Source organism: Eleutherodactylus coqui, chromosome 12, assembly GCF_035609145.1.
Source record: "Eleutherodactylus coqui strain aEleCoq1 chromosome 12, aEleCoq1.hap1, whole genome shotgun sequence".
NCBI classification, from domain to species: Eukaryota; Metazoa; Chordata; class Amphibia; order Anura; family Eleutherodactylidae; genus Eleutherodactylus; species Eleutherodactylus coqui.
Window position 1 is genome coordinate 11,437,552 of NC_089848.1, and position 21,968 is coordinate 11,459,519.

Here is a 21,968-nt window from a genome sequence, read left to right on the forward strand (position 1 = left end):
ATTGTGATCTCCTGTTCCAGGAACTGCAGTACTATCTGTTCAGTACACAGAGAAGAGATCCAGAACACAGAGAGAGAGATTATGTAATCCTTACCCAGGAGCAGATGCAGGGATGTAGCAGTGCTGAATGTGTTATGGACATATTTGGTGCTGCAGCATTTGGGAAGTAAAGTTAATCTGCACTCCCATCACAGATATCAAATGGAAATGTCATGATAAATGTGTCCAATGGCAAACTCAGCTTCGCTTTATCAGTGTGGAGAGCATTAGGCAGTTGTTCACAATGTTCCTAAGGGTTAATATTGGACCAAACTATTTGTTCTCATTTTTACTATGTGACTTTATCATTCTAGCACTTATAACAGTTAAGTCCAACTGGCCTGCACAGCTGGTATACATTATACATCTCCTCTATATAGTGATATGGAGCGAGCTGGTATAACCTGGGTATCGTCTGTATATAATTCCCTATATATAAAATAACCTGGGTATCTGCTCTACATAATTATATATGTGCAGCTGTTATAAGTTACACATCTCTTGTATATAGTGATATGGAGCATGCTGGTATAACCTAGGTATCTCCTGCATATAATTAGACTTGTACTGCTGGTTTTAAACTCATTAAGGATCGAGCGTGGTAAATATATGGCAATTGGTCCTGGGCTTAAAGCCCCGCCGATAGTAAAATTACAGCGGGGATTTAAGGTTCTTTTTTTCTACCCTTTCTGCCTTCTGCTTCCCCGAGTACACAGTGCTCAATGAGTGCTGTGTACTAGAAAGTGGAAGTGTTACTTCCACGATGGGAGTCGGGGGTCACGTGACCGCAGGGATTCCATGCTACAGCAGAGCTATAGGGTCATACTAGACCTTGACCATCTCTGCCAGTGACTACTGTCACTGCAGGGGCTGTTTTCCCCTGTAACTGGGGCTCCTATGGATGCCTCAGCTACAGTGGGATAGTGTCAAATACAAAACAACAAAAAACGTGTGAATTACCCCAGAGGTCTTTCATGACATCATGGGGGACATAGATAATAAAAACTTTATTACATACATAAGTAAAACAAAATTACAGAATAAAACCACAATATATACATAAGAAAGAAAATGATCCAAAACCGACGCCAACCAAAGCCGTCGCTATAAGCGCCCTGTACTCCAAAACCGTACATATTATATATAAAAACGTCCAAATCAAATAGAGGAACCTGTTTCCATACTTTATTTCAGCATAAATAAACTAATTTAAAAAAAGAACTATAAATGTTTAAAAAAATCATTTTTTAGCTTTTTACCCCAATAAAACTAAAAAACTGGAAAAAAAGTTAGTGAAAAAGATATTTAAAATATGCAGCAAAAAAATTTTGGTAGGTAAAGGAAAAAAATACGCCAGTTAAGCCACCACATGGGTAAAATGATCCCTAAAAAGTGTCTGGTCCTAAAGGTACAAAACAGCCTACTTCTTAAAGGGTTAATTATACACTTCCAGTATATGGTGATATGGACCATGTTGGTATAACTTGAGTATCTTATGTATATAATTACACATGTATCATAGACTCCTGGAATGCTCAGTGCAGGATTCACTAAATCATCCCAGACCGATATTTGTTCAGCCTTTGTTTGAACACTTCCATTGAAGGAGAACTCACCACCTCCCGTGGCAGCCTGTTCCACTGATTGATCACCCTCACTGTCAGAAAGTTTTTTCTAATGTCTAATTTGTGTCTCCTCTCTTTCAGTTTCATCCCATTGCTTCTTGTCTTTCCTTGTGCAAATGAGAATAGGGCTGATCCCTCTGCACTGTGACAGCCCTTGAGATATTTGTAGACCGCTATTAAGTATCCTCTCAGCCTTCTTTTTGCAAACTTAACATTCCCAGATCCTTTAACCGTTCCTCATAGGACATGATTTGCAGACCGCTCCCCATCTTGGTAACTCTTCTCTGAACTTGCTCCAGTTTATCAATGTATTTTTTTAAAGTGGGGTGCCCAGAACTGGACACAGTATTTCTCATGAGGTCTGACTAAGGAAGAGTAGAGGGGGATAATTACCTCAGATGATCTAGACTCTATGTTTTTTTTAATAAATCCCAGAATTATGTTTGCCTTTTTGGCTGCTGCATCACATTGTTGACTCATGTTCAGTCTATGAGCTATTAGTATACCCAAGTCTTTTTCACATGTGCTGCTGCTTAGCCCAATTCCTCTCATTCTGTATGTGCTTTCTTCATTTTTCTTGCCCAGATGTAGGATTTTGCATTTCTCCTTGTTAAATACCATTCTGTTAGTCGCCACCCACTGTTCAAGCTTTTCTAGATATTTTTGAATACTCTCTTCCCTAGTGTTAGCTATCCCTCCTAGCTTTGTGTCATCATCAAATTTGATCAGTTTCCCATCAATCCCCTTTTCCAGATCATTTATAAAAATGTTGAACAACACTGGGCCGAGGAGAAAGCCTTGTAGTCCCCCACTTGATACATTCTTCCACTTGGATGTGCAGCCATTTATGATCACTCTTTGAGTACGATCACTCAGCCAGTTGTAAATCCACCTAACAGTTGCCTTGTCAATCCCATATTTGGTCATTTTTTCAATAGGTATAGTATGAGATACTTTGTCAAATGCTTTACTAAGGTCAAGAAAAACTATATCCACCACATTTCCCTGATCAACCCAGTCGATGATTCTGTCATAGAAGGAAATTAGATTAGTCTGGCATAACTTGTTTGTTACAAACCCATGCTGGCTCTGGTTAATTACTCAATTTTTATCCAAGAACTTGCAGACATGCTGTTTAATAATTTGTTCAAAGATCTTTCCCAGTATAGAAGTTAGGCTCACAGGCCTGTAGTTTCCTGGATCCACCTTCTTCTGTTTTTTGTTTCTTAAGTAGCTGAGTAGCTACTTAATAGTTCATGCAAAATGATCGCTTAAAGCTGTCATTCAAACTGTCGTTTGAGCGATCTTTGAGCGATCATCTGCTGGTGTAAATGGGCCTTATGGCGCAAACAGAAGAAAAGGAGAGATTCTGTTTTAGAGAGATTACATGGTGTTAGAGATAGCGGACAATCACTGGCATTCTGTAGAAGTGAGGGTGTGATTTCATGGTAATAAGTGGTAATTGAGTGCCATCAGCATAGAGATAACACCAAAAGCTAAATCTGCTGCCAGTTTGTCAAATAAGGGCTGAAGAACCCCAACACCAAGGTCAAGGTCAACGAATGAGCAGTCAGAGAGGTAGTAAGGAAACCAGCCAAAAGTAGCATTCTTAAGGCTAATAGAGTGGAGCATATTGAGTAGAAGTTGGTGATCTACAGTGTCAAATGCCGCAGAGAGATTCAGAAAAATCAATAGAGTGTAGCCACCATTCGATTTAGCCATCAGGAGATTGTTTGACACTTTAGTAAGAGCGGTTTCTGTAGAATGTAGAGTATAAAAAACAGATTGTAAGGGGTCAAGAAGAGAGTTATCTGAAAGACAGCTTATTAGGCGAGAGTGGACCAGAGGTTCCAGGAGTTTGGTGAGATTACAGATAGTTTGGTAGTTGGCAGCTCAGAATGAGTCAAGATATGTTTTTTCAGTAGTGGAGATGTGATAGCATGTTTAAAGGATGAGGGAAAGATACCAGAAGAAAGAGAGAGGTTAACTATTGTCTTGAGTGACAGCTGGGGAGACAGACTTGAGGAAGTGCTGGGGAGACTGACTTGAGGAAGTGCTGGGGAGACTGACTTGAGGAAGTGCTGGGGAGACTGACTTGAGGATCAGGGTCACTAATGCAGGTAGCAGGCTGAGAAAAAGACAGGAGCCTGGATATTCTGTTGTTGGGTCAGATGCTGAGAAAGAATTAGAGCAAGTGCACTAGGGACTCAAAGCTTCTCAAAGAATGGGAGACTGTTTTCTGATGGATGTTGTCAATTTTCTCTTTGAAATAAGGGGTCAAATCTTCAGCACTAAGATCCGTCAGGGAAGATGGTACTTTAGGTCTGAGGGAAAAGTGAAATGTGTCAAAGATTCAATTTGGGTTATTGGATAGGGATGAGATGAGATTGATGAAGTAGGCAGGCTTGGCATGGTGAAGAACGAAGTTGTACATTCTGAGGGCTCAGTCAGACGAGCGGAGATACGCGCGTATTTCCACATGGTAAAAAAACGCACCGCATGTGTAGGAAAAAATCCGCATGACCACGTCCATTGCCACCAATATGTTCTATCTTTGGCAGGTGCGGATTTTCTGCGCGGAAATATGCGCGGACCTCCGCTTGTCTGACTGAGCCCTGAGCATGAATTTGTAATGGAGGAAATCTGTAGAAATGTGTGGTTTTCTACCCAGGCATTCAGAACATCTACAGAACTTGTGAAGAAAACATGTTTGAGGCGTGAGCCAGGGCTGCCATGGTCTGCATCAGGAAGGTTGGCGCGTGGGAGCCACTACTTCATCCAGTACATTTCTGACAGTTTATTGTAGTGATCAGCAGACAGATTAGGGCTGGAGAAGGAAGAGATCAGGGATAGTGATGATTGTAAATTTCTGGATATTAACCATCCCATAAGATTTCTGCATGTCGGATAGATAGGAGTGTCCTTAGGTAGACAAGAACACTTGATAGAAAAGGAAAGGACTTGTGATCAGAGAGGAAGAAAGAAGAACTGGCAGAATCGAGACTGAAGAAAATCTATGAAGTGTATTGTTGTCCTTGAGTGTTTAGAAGAAGAGAAATTAGATTTTTGCAAATTGTGTTTTAAAAAAAATCCTTTTGCCCATCTTGAAAGAAAATTGGAGCTAAATGTATCTCTTAATAGAAAAATTGCAATTTTTCCTTTTCATGGCACAATATGAAAATAAATTCACGAGGATCTAAGGCAGGGGTGTCAAACTCATTTTCACTGAGGGCCACATCAGCCCTTATGGTTGGCTTCAAAGGGCCGCTTCTAATAGTAAGACTGTATAGTAATATGGAACCCCATAGTGGCCCGAGTGGTAATAGGCTCCCGCATAGTGGCCCCAGTGGTAATAGGGTCACCCATAGTGGCTCCAGTAGTAAGTAACTCCCATAGTGGCCCAGTAATAATAGTGATCCCCATAATGGCCCCAGTAGTCATAGTTGTCCCATAGTGGCCCCAGTAGTAATAGTAACCCCCATAGTGGCCTCTTTAGTAAGTATCCCCTATATCGGTGGCCCCAGTAGGAATAGTGCCCCCCATGGTGGGTCCAGTAGTAATTGTATCCCGTATATTGTCCACAGTAGTAAAAAGTGACCTCCATAGTAGTCCCAAGTAATAATAGTGCCCCCCCCCTACCCTATTGGCCTCTGGCTGGCCAGCATCCCAACAGGCATTCTACTCACTCAGGGCTCTTTCACACAGGCGTATATCGGCCCCGTTTTTACGGCCGACCGATTTAGACTGCCTGCACATGCGCGGATTTGCATTGGGAAATCCAGAGCGGGCATCCGCCTGCAGATTCTGCAGCAAATCCAGCCCACAGCATGCTATGACAATACGTGATTTTCTGCCCACAAGCGTATTGTCGTGATTTTGTCACATGCCTCGATTTTGTGTGGGCTACGCATGGATGGCTTCCATTGAAGTCAATGGAAGCTGTCTGTCCTGCGGCCATTCTGCAATCATCATTGCAGAATGGTCGCGGGAGTCACGTCATCACCATAGCGACGGCGCAGCATCATCTCTACTACGCACATCCGCAGCAGAGAAGAGAAGACACTATAAAAGTACGCTGAGGTTGCCTGCCGGGCACCAGGTCAGATCCCGCTTACTAAGTTACTAAGCTCCCGCTCCGCCCCCTCCAATTGCTGGCAGCTGACAAGGGGTGGTGAGGGGGTAGGATCTTAGCACACTAGGTCCAGCCCCGTCACCTCTTCTTACCAAGAGCCAATGAGGGGGTGGAAAGGAGGAGGCAGTTTAGCAGAGATGAACTGTCTGCCCTTAGCCCGACAGTATTACGGTCTCGGCGTATACTTACTGGACCCGGGCTGCTGCAGGCTGTATGAGTGGGTCGCCCGGCAGGTTGCTGCACAGCCGGCAGGCCACATAAAATGAGATAGCGGGCTGGATTCAGCCAGCGGGCCTTGTGTTTGGCATGAATGATCTAAGGAATCACAGTCATTTAGGAAATTAAAAGTAATTTTTGTCATCTCTTCTTTCAAAAATCAATTTTCCTTTTTGGCCATACAGGGCTATTGTCAAGCCAAAAGATACAAGACAAATACAGGCATAGCACATGTACAAACATGGTGCCTTTTATACACCATCTTAGGGCTGACCCCTGCCTCTTCTCCATCTCCTAAATCATGCTCCCTATTTCCTATAGTTGCTGAAAAAAAATATATATAAAAAGATAAAAAACATCAACTTATGTGTATACTCAGCTTATTAGTGGGTGTTAGTCGATATGATATGCTTTGTATAGCATGTAGTGACCTTCAGAATCTAAATAGATATGTGGATGGTTCTTCTTTATTTAGGAATGCCCTGTGTTACATTACATTGGATAGGTAGTTTTCGCTTGCTGTGGTAGCCAAGACTCTAGATAGCAGGACAGTTCCAACAAGAAGGTGTGGCATACTTGTGCGGCTGTCAGAGTAAATTTTGGGTGTGTGATCATGTGATCTGGAGCGTCATGGCACGTCACATCTAACCATGTGAGCACTGTATGTTCGATCCAGCTCATATGGGATGCTCTGCCACAGAGATTACAATTACACAGGAGGCATTTGACGTAAGTGGTGGCATTTCTGTCACTCTACAGTGAGAGTGTCTATTGTTTGATTCAGGTCACATGGGATGCCTTATGACTGATGTCACCAATACACAGGATGGTAGCAACCAATCAAAGAATGGGGTGATATTTTTATCACTCTAGAGTGAGTTTTTATTACTTCAGCCGTATTTGAGAGAAATTGGGTTTTAAATTTTGTGGTACTCTTTCTCCTATCCCCCGCCCGTGAAAATAAAAAGCTTGGGGTTTAGCATGCATATTTTTTGCAAAAAATTCTAATTTTTCTCATTTTTATGGGCCAATGTTACCAGAATTCAAAAACACCTGTAGGATCAAAATGCCCACTACCACCTTGATGAATTCCTTGAGGAGTCTAGTTTCCAAAATGGAGTCACTTTGCGGGTGGGTTGCTGCTGTTATGGGTACCATCAGCTTTGCTTTTTTTCTTATTGCCCCTTGTGAAAATGTGAAAATTGGGGTAACATCTATGAATTATTAGAAAAACTTTAATTTTTAATTTTCATGGCCAAATGTTAACGACTACCGCCACACACCCGGAAGATCAAAACTCTCACTACACCCCTACATGAATTCCTTTAGGGGTATAGTTTCCAAAGGTCTTTTGAGGGGGGATTTTTATGTTTTGGCAATTCAAGGCCTTTGCAAACCTGAAATAGAGCCTGGAAAATGTGCTAAAATACACAAAGTGTTTCTTCATTTCTGACTCGGCCTGTATTTGAGTCATGTTGTACACTGGGAACACATGTGGGATGTTTCTAACAACTGCAGAATTAGTGTAATAAGTATTCCATTTTGCTTCTCTGTTGCCTCCTGCTTTGTTACAAAAGATGGTTAAAAATTGAAAGTCTGCAAAAAAAATGAAATGCTTAAATTTCTTCTCCACTTCGCCTTAAAGGGGTTGTCTCGCACCGAAACTGTTTTTTTTTTTTGCATAGGCCCCCCGTTCGGCGCAGGACAAACCCAAGGGATGTGTTAAAATAAAAATAAAAAATATTACTTACCCGAATCCCCACTCTGCGACTTCTTCCTTCTTCTTCTCCAAGATGGCCGCCGGGATCTTCACCCACGATGCACCGCGGGTCTTCTCCCATGGTGCACCGTGGGCTCTGTGCGGTCCATTGCTGATTCCAGTCTCCTGATTAGCTGGAATCGGCACACTGACGGGGCGGAGCTACGCGATGACGCGTAGAAGGGGGCAGAGCCAGAACGCCGCCCGGGCCGACCAGAAGGGAGAAGACCCTTCTGCGCAAGCGCGTCTAAAAAAGCAAGAAGACCCCGAAATTAGATGGAGCCATGGAGACGGGGACGCTAGCAACGGAGCAGGTAAGTGAATAACTTCTGTATGGCTCATATTTAATGCACGATGTATATTACAAAGTGCACTAGTATGGCCACACAGAAGTGCTGAACCCCACTTGCTTTCGCGAGACAACCCCTTTAATTCCCGTGAAACACCTTAAGAATTAACAAACTTTGAATACTTTGAGGGGGGCATTTTTAAAGTGGGGAGATTTATGGGTGATTTCTAATATATTTAGGCTCCTCAAAACCACTTCGAAATTGAATTGGCCCCTTGGAAATGTTCTTCAAATTTTGGAAAAATTGCTCCTAAAAACTTATAAGCCTGATGACATTCGGAAAAAAAAAAAAAGAACATTTAAAAATGATGCCAACATAAAGTATATAAAGTATGCACACAGTTAATGATATTTATTGACTATTTTTTGCTATGACTATGTCTTTCAAGCAGAAAATCTCAAATTACAAAAAATGATATTTTCCTGATTTGTCTCCAATTTTTGTAAAATTAAATAAATGCAAAACATATTTAACAAAATTTACCACTAACATAAAATGCAACGTGTTCGCTAAAAATAATAATTTCAGTATGCCTTGGATATCTAAAAGCATTCCAAAGTTATTACCATATAAAGTGACTCAGATTTGAAAAAATGAAGCTGGTGTTAGGAAATTAATCCAGTCTGACTGCCATTATTGGTAAATTAGATTAGGTAACAAATGTTGGCAGGCTTGTGCCTAACCAATTGGCTGCCGGATATAACATTTCTCTTCGGACAGTAGTCATTAAAACATCTCTTGCCAATGATTATAGCATTTAAGATGTAACTCCAGACCAGACCTTAAAATTCAGCTTTAGACAACACCCATGTACAACAACATTTCCCCAAATAATGAAAAAACTACAAATTCTAACCACTAAACTATAAAACAAATGACATTTTAAATTGTATAGTTGAGCGTCATAGTACATAAATCCAGCTCTTTTCAGTTGGCATCCGATTGCCCCTTTTTTCCTCGTAGGGTGTTTTTTCTCATGCTAGTGTTATTTGTACTTTCATTGGCTTACTTTTAGAGATGAGCGAGCATACTCGATAAGGCAAACTACTCGAGCGAGTAGTGCCTTATTCGAGTACCTGCCCGCTCGTCTCTAAAGATTTGGGTGCCGGCAGGGGGCAGGGAGTGGCGGGGGAGAGCGGTGAGGAACGGAGGGGAGATCTCTCTCTCCCTCTCTCCTCCCCGCTCCCTCCTGCTCACCGCCGCAACTCACCTCTCCTCGCGCCGACAGCCGAATCTTTAGAGACGAGCGAGCAGGTACTCAAATTAGGCAATACTCGCTCGAGTAGTTTGCCTTATCGAGTATGCTCGCTCATCTCTAGTTACTTTCCATGGAATCACTGTTGGGTGTTGGAGCGCTCAACAGTGTTCCCAATGACTATCACACAGGATTGATAGTCGTTGTGCGAATGGAAGAGGAGTGCACCAGAAATCTCTTCTGGCCATCCACATCCATTCACTGCGAATGGGCAGTTGTTCAAAGATGAACGACTGCCTGTTTACACTGAGTTAGAGTTATTAGCTAGTCACTTTGTTTTCCGTGAGCTGAAATGAAGCGACTAGAAGCTAATGAGCACTTTTTTTTGTTCGATACCCTATCAGTTCCTGTGTTTATACGGTCAGCTATCACTGAAAATTACTTGTTTGGGCAATTTTTTGGGTGATCGTTGTCTTGTATAGAGCCCCTCCTTTATCTGCAGCATGAATGGAAATATTCATGGCATTTACACACCATATATAGAAAATCTGTCTGTGCCCAGTGCTGTTCATCTGAAGCTGCCCTACCTGTGTTTGTATTATTTTACTTCATGTATCCTCCACCCTGTACTATTTTATCTTGAAGTGTATCTGCGTGCGGAAATATCAGGGTCATTCATGATAAGGCAAAGACAATTATGTGTGCTGCTTTGTCTTAATTTTTCGAATATTGAGATGAATTCTGCCCCCATTTATCTAAGACCTAAATAACCAGAATAAAGAGACCGGAATCCATGCAAGTATCCAGTTTTGGAGAATGCCTAGTCAACTGTACAGCTATGTGAAATAGGGCTTCACTAACTTTTCTACTGGGACCCCCCCCCCCTCCCCCGAGTCTCACTAATGGTTGACAGCCATGCCAAAGTAAAAAATATTGCTGAATTAATATTTCCTTTGTCTCCTATATCCATATTACATTAGGTAAACACAAAAAGAGTAATTTCCATGTATCAATCACAGTTTTATGGCATCTGGAAAAATAATTTTAATTACAGTGATCCCTCAGGTTACAATATTCTTGCATGTCTTTTCTTAGCTTTATAAACTGTGTTACTTTTAAAGAATACTTGCAAAATGCTTTGCTTTCCCATGTCTATGAGTGTAGCTAAATAGGAATGAGGCGCTAGAAGGAAGTCATCCACATAAATGCAAGGGAAAGCTTTGGATTCAACTGGTCTAATAACATTGACAAACTTATCAGTATACATGTAGCTGCAGTAATGTCAGTTGCACTAGAGAGGGGTAGCCTCACCACTCCTTAAGGAGAGCACATAGAAGGTGAGTAAGGAGACTTATAAAGCCCTCCATGCTCCTCTGGGAAATATATGCAAATAAGGAGGACGGAACAATATCTCTGCAGCGCCACCTATTGGATGGCAGCATTCCTGCAAATTAATGTCCAATCCTTTATACAAGTCTTTGTAACGCTGATTGGGAATTGAAACCCAAGCCATAATCCATACACAGACAGCTGTTTCAGGGTTTTTGCGCCTCATAAGTGTGCAGTAAGTTTCTGGCTTGGCTAGTAAGAGGCCTGTGGTGTGGGTTGGGAGGGTATCATCCCTCCCTAAGGGTAGCACCTAGAAGGTGAGTGAGGAGACTTATAAGGTCAAGCAATAGGTGGCACTGCAGAGGTATTGTTCCATCTTCATTATTTGCATATATTACCCAGAGGAGCATGGATGGCCTTATAAGTCTCCTCACTCACCTTCTAGGTTAGCATTCTATTCTCTCTCTGGCACCAGCCTACCATTAAAGCTGAGCACACATTTGTTATTTTCTCTATCCACTTTTAGTTTGTATGCTCCTGATAAGACAATCTAAGTATAGGGATTGTTGGAATGCATTGAGCAAGTGAATGGCAACTATGGTTACTAAAACAAAGAGAAAGTGAAAGGGAATTGTGGTTATATGGTAACAAAGGTTATTGCTCAAGGTTATAGTCCAAGAACTAATACTAGGATGGTACTGTAATAACTGAACTAGGAGACAGATATAGGAGGTTAACTAAACAGAGGTTCATTTTTCTCAGAATTGTAGTCCTTGTATGGATGTTACATTAGGGAAAGCTCTGCCGCAATAGATGAATACATAGTGAGACAGCACAGTTAGCAGAGTGACCAGCAGGGGGCTCCAAAGCGGTCATTCTGCCAATTTGATGTGGGTATGGCAGGAAGGGGAAAAAAAGTTTTGATCCCTTCCACACTCACCGCTCTTGAGTGCTCCTCAAAGCTGGAAGAGACTGTTCTCTCTGGGATGAGGGCATGCTAGATCCCAGAGGAGGGCGTATAAATCTCGACAGGGAAAGACGCCCCTGAGATGACTCCTTATATGAAAATGGAAGGATGGACTGTGCATAATGTGTATACTGTGGCGGTGACAGTAGCATGAAGCCTGGACTGATAGTCTGCTCTGGCGGTTTGAAAGAGACAGACATGGCCAGTCAAGCAGCATGACGGGATGGACACCCCCTGTGCTGAAACTGTGAAGGATATCAACAATGAACTGTAAAGTTGGGCCTTAGGCCGGTGGCTAGAGAGACCTGATATTGTGTTAGCTAGCGGTCAAACAGCCAGGTGTTATTTTGGTATATGAGTAGAAAGGTGAAAATAACAAAAATAGTGGTGGAGCTGCCTGAAGGGGTGAGTGATTCGGAAAAATTATAGGTAGAGGAATGTGCGGAAGATGTGATTCCTCTCTCTTGTTAGGATGGTGGGTCGTGGAAAAGACCTGGTTGTTCGGGTGCAGCCAATCCATTGATAGTCGCACTGATAGGTGAGACTATTCTGATGGATTAGTGAAGAAAAAAATGTGATGGGTGTAGGCGCAGCTGACCGAAATATAAACTTGAGCTGAGCTTACTTCCTGTATTGTACTGAACTTTATATTTCGGTTGGCTGCGCCTACACCCATCACATTTTTTTCTTCCCTTAGGCCTCATGTCCACAGGCGGATCGGATTCCGCATGCAGGAGCCCGCAGCGAAATCCGACCCTGCCCGCGGCTGAGGATACTGCGGGTCTTTTGCTTACCTGTCCGCGTCTTCATTTTTTCACTGCGGATGTGTGTGGAAGCCCTGGCCATCGTGCCGTAGCACATGCACAGGGAAGTTCTTATTTAAACTCCTGCTTACCCACAAAACCCGCGGCCTGTCCGCAATTCAATTGCGGACGGGCCGCAGATCGGACAGCTTCCATTGACTTTAATGGAAGCCGTTCATGCAGAATCCGCACTGAAATGGAGCATGCTGCAATTTTTTCCTGGACCAAAAGGTTGGCAAACCCGCCCATGGACATTGGCCCGTAATTTGGTGTATTGATTTCAATGGGACCTCGCAGACCTGTGCTTGAACGTGGCGTTTTCAAGCGCTGCCTGCTCTATTTTGCAGTGTTTTCGAGCTTTTTAACGTATTACATCACCCATCACAATGATGAGGTGGGTTAAAAACCGCTTTTGAACACAGTAACCGGCGGTAAAATTGCAGCATAATGCCGCCATCAAATATCGTAGTGCTTTGCAAATGCTATGTGTGAGAGTGGCCTAACTCATTTTAAATATCTCAGGTTTTCACTAATATCAACAGAAAATGCCGTATTAATATAATCAACTTTTTATATTTACCATATTTTGAAACAGGTTTTTGTGTATTTTTTTAATTTTCCATGTTACTATCTGTAATAAAAAATCTTGAACGCGTTCACACTTGCCCATGAGCACTCACAGGGGCTAACACTTTGCTTTCTAGAGCTCATTTTTCATTAACAAGAGAGGCAAGATATCAATGAAAGGTAACAACTCTATTATAAAGCTGAAGCAGAAAACACAGGATCACATAATAGACAACAGGTGATGGTCACAGCTTACCTCTTCCCCCTTCCTGTACAGTGACCTCTGCACAGGTCACAGAGCATGCCTACAACATTTTTGTATACAAGTTAAAAGTGTTGCCAAACTTATCCATTTTTTATGCAGACAGGCTTCTCGTGTGTTAAAACAACAAACAAGCCCATTATACTCACTTCTCCTGGCTCCCAAGCCATTGTGATGTATAGTTTACAGGCTGCAGCAGCCAATGATCAATCACAGTGCTATGTCATTTACTGCAGCAGCCTGTGATGTCCCGTATACAATGTTTTAGAGAAGACCACCTGCTGTGGCACTGGACATAGTGAGGAGCCAGGAAGGGTGACAATGGAGCCTTTCTGCATCAAAATTAAATAAGTCGGGTAACCTCTTTAATAAGGTTTCTTATACCAGATGCCTGCTCTAAAGCAAATCCCACTTCTCGTAGCTCAGATAAAATGGCTGTCCTCATAATGTAAGGAAAACTGAGTAATAAAATATAAAATCTGCAACCTTGATCAGATTACAATAGAGGTTATCTCAGTGCATGTCTTTAATTAGTAAAACAAAAATAAGAGGTTGCATTCCATTTAAAACCAACTGACAAATATCTTTTTATTTTCAAGTTATGAAAAGAAGTAGTCTTGTGACACTAAACATATGGAAATAGTTGTAGAAATATTTACACTGACGGTCCAGTGACACGGTCCTATTAAATCTGGCTTCATAAAGTTCCACTGAAGGGGACACAATAAAACCTGTTTGCTATTTATTCGTTGGCAGCAGTGCGGCACACACCTCCCCATTCAGTACCAGATGACAAGTCTGCATCTGAAAGATATATAAGACTTTTAAAGATTGTGCAGAAAACTGGACATTACAATATTCAATTGCCACTAGTAGTGTTCCTATAGAAATATGCATCTGCCTTACTGCATGTCTATGTCAGACTTTGTGGGACATACGGAACGGTAACATCCAGTTGTAAATTTTATATGTATGTATGTATTTATACACGAGAAAATAAACACCCAACTCACGGCTGTGGTGCCCTAGATCTGGTCCTGGGGACAAAATTTAAAAATGTGAAAATACCAAATATTAGCAAGCTGTACATATGCACTACATTGTATATGTACACATACACACACTCTGATAGCTGTATGTCAGAAGTCGGTACCAGGAGGTCTCCTGTTGTGCTACAAATGGAGGAGGTGGGTGGTGTTGTCAGAAGGGAAGCCAGAGGTCGGTATTAGGAGGTCCCAGTTTAGATAGCAGAGGAGCAGGCAGCAGTGGAGCTAGATCAAGGCTTGTGAAGCACAATAATCACGCACTTGAGGGGTCAGGCTTTTATAGTTAGTTGGGAACTGGGTAGAGCTAGAACAGGGGAACAGTCCTGGGAACATGGGATCATTGCTATGCTTTAGCAGAGGAGCTCTCTAAGGCCTGGATGGCCTAGTGGAGAGAGCTGCTGACTATAGTGCAAGAGGTTGTGGGCTTGAGCCCTGACACAGGTATTGTGGTGCACTCCGCAGGGGTGACCCCACTACACCAGTGAGTCTGTTCCTGCACATTTTCTTGTTGTTTTCATTAGGGGGCGCTGTTTTGTTTCATACATTTATTTGTCCGTCAATGTAAAAAGAACATTAGAGCTTTTATTGTTCTGCATTGCTATGGACAGTACGGTAGTTTTTAGCTTCTATAAGGAAAATGTTGAGACTATACATAAATGGGTGTGCAAATAAGTCAACCCATGTTTATATACTCTATAAGGGCATAGAAATGTCATGAGGGGCCACATGACATCTCTAAGCTCTATTCTATCTATTAGCCAGAGTAGAAAGTGAATACTCCAACTCCAGACCCAACTGTTTAGGACTTTTCCAAACCATGTGTTACATTGTTAGCCATACTTTGGAATAGGCATAATGTGAAACCACATCAGTAGAACAGTGGATGCTTAGGAGTTTTCTAAACTACTGATTGCTGATGTTTAGGGACATTAAAGCAATTGCCTGGTGTAGGATGCTACTTCTCCTATGCCCTACTAAAGGGGTCATCCCAGTGGGTAACCCACATCTATATGTCCACTTGGGACCCCACTTCATGAGCCAAAGCAGAGAGCTGTTAAGACCTTTAACCCCTAAATACTGCAGGTATTTTAAACCCTATTAACATTATAATCAGAGCATTTTTCATAGTCCTGCCATGCCCATATGTAATGCAATATAACTTTGTATGTCTTTCATGTATCAATGTGAAGTTTGCAGAGTTTTTTCAGATAGGGCTTTCTTTTTGTGGTATATATTTATAGGTGGCATTTTTCATTTTTATAGTCATGGAAAGATGTAAAAATAAAACGTGATTTACCTCATACACGTCTTGAAATTTGGAAAAACAAGTGAGGTTGTTCACTTTGTTAATGGGCAAATGTTCAGTGCTGAGTGGCAGAGAAATGCTAAAAAAACAATGCTGGATTATCCCCCAACAGGTAAAACATTTCTTTATGGACAGTTTGCAGACTACAAAATAATATTCTGATGCTGCATGTTCTCTGAAGCTCACCGGTTAGCTTTGTTGTATAGATTGGGGCAGCATGGGGCAAGTCATCTCGTTATCATTAAAAAGGCAAATAATTTAAAAGCTTTATTGCACTACTATGTTCTTTGAGGGAGTGGGCTGTACTCTATCCCTTCATGGGGGCTAAATGTAAGGTAAAGTCCCCTGGTGCAAGCACCGAGTCATGACTGACTCCTAGGGTGACATCACATCATGAGGTTTTTTTGGCAGACTGTTTTGCCATTGCCTTCCCCAGTCATCTTTACCCCCCAACAAGCTGGGTACTCATTTTACTGAAATCAGAAGGATGGAAGGCTAAGTCAACCATGAGTCGGCTACCTGAACCTTCAGGTCGTGAGCGAGAGCTTAGAACTGCATCCTGCTACCTTAAAGCTCACCACACAAGGCTCTACATAGTTCTTGACATTTCACTCTTAGTTAGATCCCATTCACTGCAGCTGCCATAAAGCACGCACACCTTGGTAAACTGTCTATATCAACATTACAGGAAGAAGAATTGTATCTCCAATATACCAGTTGGCAAGAAAGGTTTTAAATATGAGAAAACCATTTCTACAGCATTTAAGAAAAGGAACCAACTTTATTTATATATATATAGTATTACAGAATATCTAAAACATGAAAAGAAAATTAAATACCAGAGATATTCCCTTTAAAGTCTTACTGTAAAATCTATCCTGCATATATTTATGAGTTGTAGTGTAGGAGTAAACCAGATCCCCCCCATATCCATGTACCTAATATTAGCATTTACGCTTATGTGGCTTTTCCTAATGAACCGTCCTGCTTTATGGCTCTAATTCCTTTAACATGCAAATGCTGCATTTGTAGACACGGATGTTATTCTTAGTGCAATATAATATCCTTGCAATTTCCTTCTGAAAATGCCGCCTGCTAAAAGTCCACTTAAGACGCATTATCGGTAATATTAGAGGCCATTTCCCTCTTTATATGATAGAAAACATTCTCTGTAATGGCGAAATTGAGCAAAGGTTGCTACCTGCATGTCTTCTATTAAACAAACTTTGAGATCTGACTTGATTTTCAACTCATAGTTTAGTGCTACAGTATTCCAAAATCTGGAAACGTGAACAATTTTGCCTTAAAAATATATACAGTCAGCTGTAAATTTTTTGTCTCAGTATTAAAAGTAGAATTATAGTTAAAAAAAAAGCTTAGAAACGTTTACAGCCGGAACTCCTCATGGTTGGGTAGTTTTGTTAAACAAAATTGGAAAAATGTACCAATTTTACCAAAATTGTTTTTCCATGTGGGTGCGTAAGGCCTCTAAGTGTGCTGGTCAACGTGTCTCCATAACACTGTGTGATACATTGGCTCATGAGTATCAGCCATAATAATCACTTACATGCTTTTGTACTTCTCACTGTCCTTGACAATCAGGGAATGGCATCTGAACCGCCAGTGACCACATTTGAACTGAACTTTATGAAGGGTGCAGTGAAGAGACGAGGAAACTGCGGTCAACTGACAGTCTATTGACAGACTTTTTTCATAGCAATCACCATTATTTAAAGCCATGCAGATATTACCCATAGTCAGATTTCCACCTACAACCCCAACAATGCAAGACAACAGTGCTAACCTATAACCCACCATACTGCACTAGGGTCCTAGGTTTAAATCAGACCAATGGCAACTTCTGCTTGGAGGTTGTATGTCCTCCCTGTGTTTGTGTGGGTTTTTTCTCCATAATAATCACCTTTATATAGTGCATACATTCATTCAGAAGAAGGAGCTAGAAGAAGCATGGTGGCTTAGTGGTTAGTACTTTTGCCTTGCGCTAGTGTCCTAGGTTCAAATCTGAGAAAGGGCAACATTGTAGGTAGTTCTATAATGGTGATTTGTCACATTGTGCTCCTGGGACCTGTAGTTCTATGGGTTTCCAGGAGCACACTTCCACAGGTATGGAATGATTGAGCTGACTGGGTGTGTAGTGCTGCAGTCAGAACCGGTCTGCTGCACATAAATGCTGGCCGCTCTTGCCAGAGTGTGCTAGTCATTTATCTTAATCCTCCTTCCCTCCCTGAACCCCGGTATATGGAGTCATGCATGTGTTGCTTGGTGTTGCTGCAGGCATGAGGTTCTGGGTGGGATTCTCTTGCCTGTTGGTGTGAACAGTGTCCTATTCTGCTTGTATGCCTTTTACCATCTATAGCGAGCCAAGCCCCTAGGTTTCAGCATGGGGCCGTCCCTATTGGGACGATCGCCCAGCTTGCTGGTAGGACTCCATGGGGTTTGAGTTTTCATATTAGAGTAAGGACTCACAAGACAACGAAAACCCTTGTCGTGGGCTTGTGAGCTTAAGTATCTTGGCGAAAATATGAACCAATGCCTCGTACATGCTTTAGTTCTTCCATCTGCCTATGCATTGGTATTCTAGGTAAGCATTTTAGTGTTTGTCAGTTGTTGTTGAATGTCTGCTTGCAAATCCCGTTTGCAGCTCACTTTGTTATGTATGCATGTTCCCTTGTCCCAGTCCTTTCCCTCCAGTCTCTTTTGCGTTCGCCCTGGGTGTGGTTTGTATTACATTCACATCAGCCATGACACGATTGTTATGTAACACAGGGAAAACATACAAACTCCATGCAGATCTTGTCAGATTTGAACCTAAGACCACAACACAGCAGCAGCGCAAACCGCTGAGCCAGAGGAGAACTACCATTGTTTGCCAGGATTAATATTGATGAATCTTTGGTTCAAACTAATTTGAACCGAATTGAACTTTGCAAAAGTTTGCTCATCTCTACCAAATTCCTATACACAAGGGCATAAATTGAAGCTATTGGGCACTAATGTAAAATCTATAGTCGAACCCCCAAGTAACTATGTGTCATTTGTAATACTAGCCTTTTTATATGGCGGAGGTGCCTTTGGACCCCTTCTGGCACCAGGACCTGGACATAACTGCAATCTCTGCACCCCCTGTACCTACCCCCTATGTATATCTTAATGATTGATTCATGATGGATGCCAGTATCTTGTACCTCTAGTAAATTAACTTTTTGTCTATTTCTGTGAAAATGAGAAATGTCCTGTCTAATGTACACCATTTTTACAGTCACAAAATTGTCGGCTAAATGACAGTCCCTGCAGATCTGCGCCAATATATTCAGGGACATAAGAAATAAACATAATTAAGACCGGGGATATCTACTAATGTTCAGCAAATGCACTGTGCAGATGAGAAAATGTGGCTAGTGAATTAAAGAGCAAAATACAATACAGATCTGCCAATTGGCCTGGAGTTCTCAAGGTCAGTAATTTACTATACTGCAGAGACATTACCTTCTTATTGTATTATAGCTATACAGGTATATGTCTGTAATGTATTTTAGGATGAAGGAAGCCCTGCAACATAAGAAGAATTCGGCAGACAGGCAAGGTAATTTCAGTAACTAATTAATTTTTCTGCTCCGCTGTTCTTCAGTTATTTAATTTCGACCATCTGCAATGCCCTACGACAATTTTCCTACAAAATGATAAGGATGTAAAAATGTGGAATCTTAATTAAATAGAGCAGACTACAGGTTCATTATAATTGTCTGCTATCCATGTAACGAATCAACCTGAAAGCTATATGAGCGGCCTTAGGGAAATAACGGAGGATATGACAACAGTGTTTTAGAGAAAAATTATAGCACATTCCAATCACCTGTTATATTTCACTCAAAACCTGGACAGAGTATTGGACTGGTTTCTTGGCCCCACCAGAGGAAATGACTCTGAGGGCCCATCCCCCATCTACACAGAACATGCATAGGTCCACTTTTAATTTAATCTTTCTTAACATTGCAGACATAGAATGTATCACCACTAAGGACATACAGGTTATTTATCAACCGATTAAATAGAGGCCGTAGTGGCAAGTGATTGTCTCCAAATTAGGCCCTTTAGTATGCCAAAACATTTTGGCAGAAATGGCTTGGTCCCCCAGGGGATAAATAACTGGACTGCGATTCAAGGCTTCTTCTTTTATTCTCTTCAACCTCTTAAGGATGCAGCCTATTTTGCACCTAAAGAAGCAGCAATTTTTTTGTGATTTTCATCTCACTTTTCAAAAGGAATAGCTTCTTTACTTTTCAGCAGAGCCATATGAGGGCTTGTATGTTGCGTGGTGAGCTATAGTTTCTTTTGGTATCTTGTTTATTGACCTTTGAGCTTTTTGGTCACTTCGCATTTTTTGGAAGTCAAAATGAACAAAAAAAGCATTTCAATTCCATTTTCTTAATTGAAATCTTTCCAATTTATTGTAAGGCTCATTATGGATGCGGCAATACTAAGCATATGGCTTTATTATTAATATTATTATTTTTAAAACAAAAGAAAGGAAAAGTGCATGAAAAGGGATTTCTAAAGTATTTTTCTTTGCTATTTTTTTCCATTTTGTTTATGTGCCTTTAGGGGATTTGAACCTAATGATTGCTTAGATAATGCATGGCAATACATCTGTACTGCAGTGTACTATCACTATTGATCTGCATTGACACCCTTGCCAGACCCAGATGTCATTGTTAGACCTCCTGTTACCATGGCAATCCCATTGCCCGTCTGCAATTTCATGGCTGATTGCCGATGACGTCAGAGTTTCCTCCCTTTGTTAACTCCACACGTGCCATAATCAACAGTGATTGAGGCATGTAAGGAGTTTTCGACAGGGATCAGTGTTCTTGCCAATCCCCGCTGTTCTAGCAGGCAACTGGCTGTCAGTCATCTTCTGAGCCCGTATTATCCACATGATGTAACTATACAGTATTTCATGCATTCCCTTCCCACATGGGATGTATATATATATATATGTCCTGGGTCAGGAAAGAGTTAAAATAGTGTCTTCTAACTCTATTTAGGCTAGAATTGCATGAAAGTTTTCAGTGGCATTTTTTATGCACACTTTATTTCAGAGATTTGTTAAAAGTCTATTTTGTGAATCTTTACGACAGTTCAGTAAGGAGCACTGTTGCTTTGTAGCGCTGGGGTCCTGAGTTCAAATCCAACCAAGGCCAACATCTGCATGGAATTTGCATGTTCTCTCTGTTTGTGAGGCTTTCTTCCAGGTACTCAGGGTTTCTCCAAAAACATACTAATAGGAGAATTTCAATTGCCTTCTCCCATGGGGCCAGAGCCTATTGTAAGTGATGACCATCTCTGTACAGCACTGGGAATACGTATGAGAAAAATAACCAGAGTTTAAACTTTTGGCATTTATGTAATGTTTTTGGCGTCAGTGGTGTCTTTAATAAAACGCATCGTGCACTTGGTATGGGATTATTTTTCTGCCATTTTTTCCTATAGGTTTTTTTTTTAGAGCTTCAAACATGGATGGAAAAACGTACAAACCACGAAAAACCACTTGTAAAAAAATCCCTGAAAAGTTTTGACACACCTGGTATTTTTCGGCATGTATGTAAAATAGAAAATGTACATGAAGGAGGTTTTATGAGGAAAGGCTTTGGGCTCAGGAAAACATTGTAGGTTTTTGACATTCAATATTTACAGAACGCTAACTACGGAATCTTTACCAATAAAGGGGAAATCGGGACAACTTCAAGATCCTCTTAAATCTAATGAAAACAATGTGGAGAATCAATATGTAACATATCAGAATCGTGACATTTCCATTATGCCTGTAAATATTTATTGGATTTTAAGGCCCTAAATCTGCTGAAATCTGCATGATCGTGTACATAGTTGTAAAAATATTTCAGATTTGAGTAATGATATTAACAATTAACTAGAGTAAGCGCATCAGCGATGGCAGAGCTGCTGGAATACGCTTGTCCAAATCCTGTTCTAGGAATTTGTTACATTTTAATGGGATTTTGGCTCGGCATTATAGAAAATGTTGCACTTGTTATTACAAATGTTCTCTCAGATGCTTAATGATTGTCCAATGAGAGCTGTAAAAAGGTCATGGAAAAATCGCCTCCCCGACTACTGGTGTTCAACAGATAAACACTGACATATAGAAATAGACGCTTATTTAGGTAAGAGTCTCGCTGCCAAGTGTTACTAGTAGAGATGAACGAGCACGCTCGGATAAGGCATTTACTCAAGCAAGCATCGCTCTTTTCTCGAGTAACTGCACTCTTGTCCAAGCAGGCAGGTGGTTAGCGGGGGGGAGGGTGAGAGAGATCTCTCTCTCTGTGCCCTCCA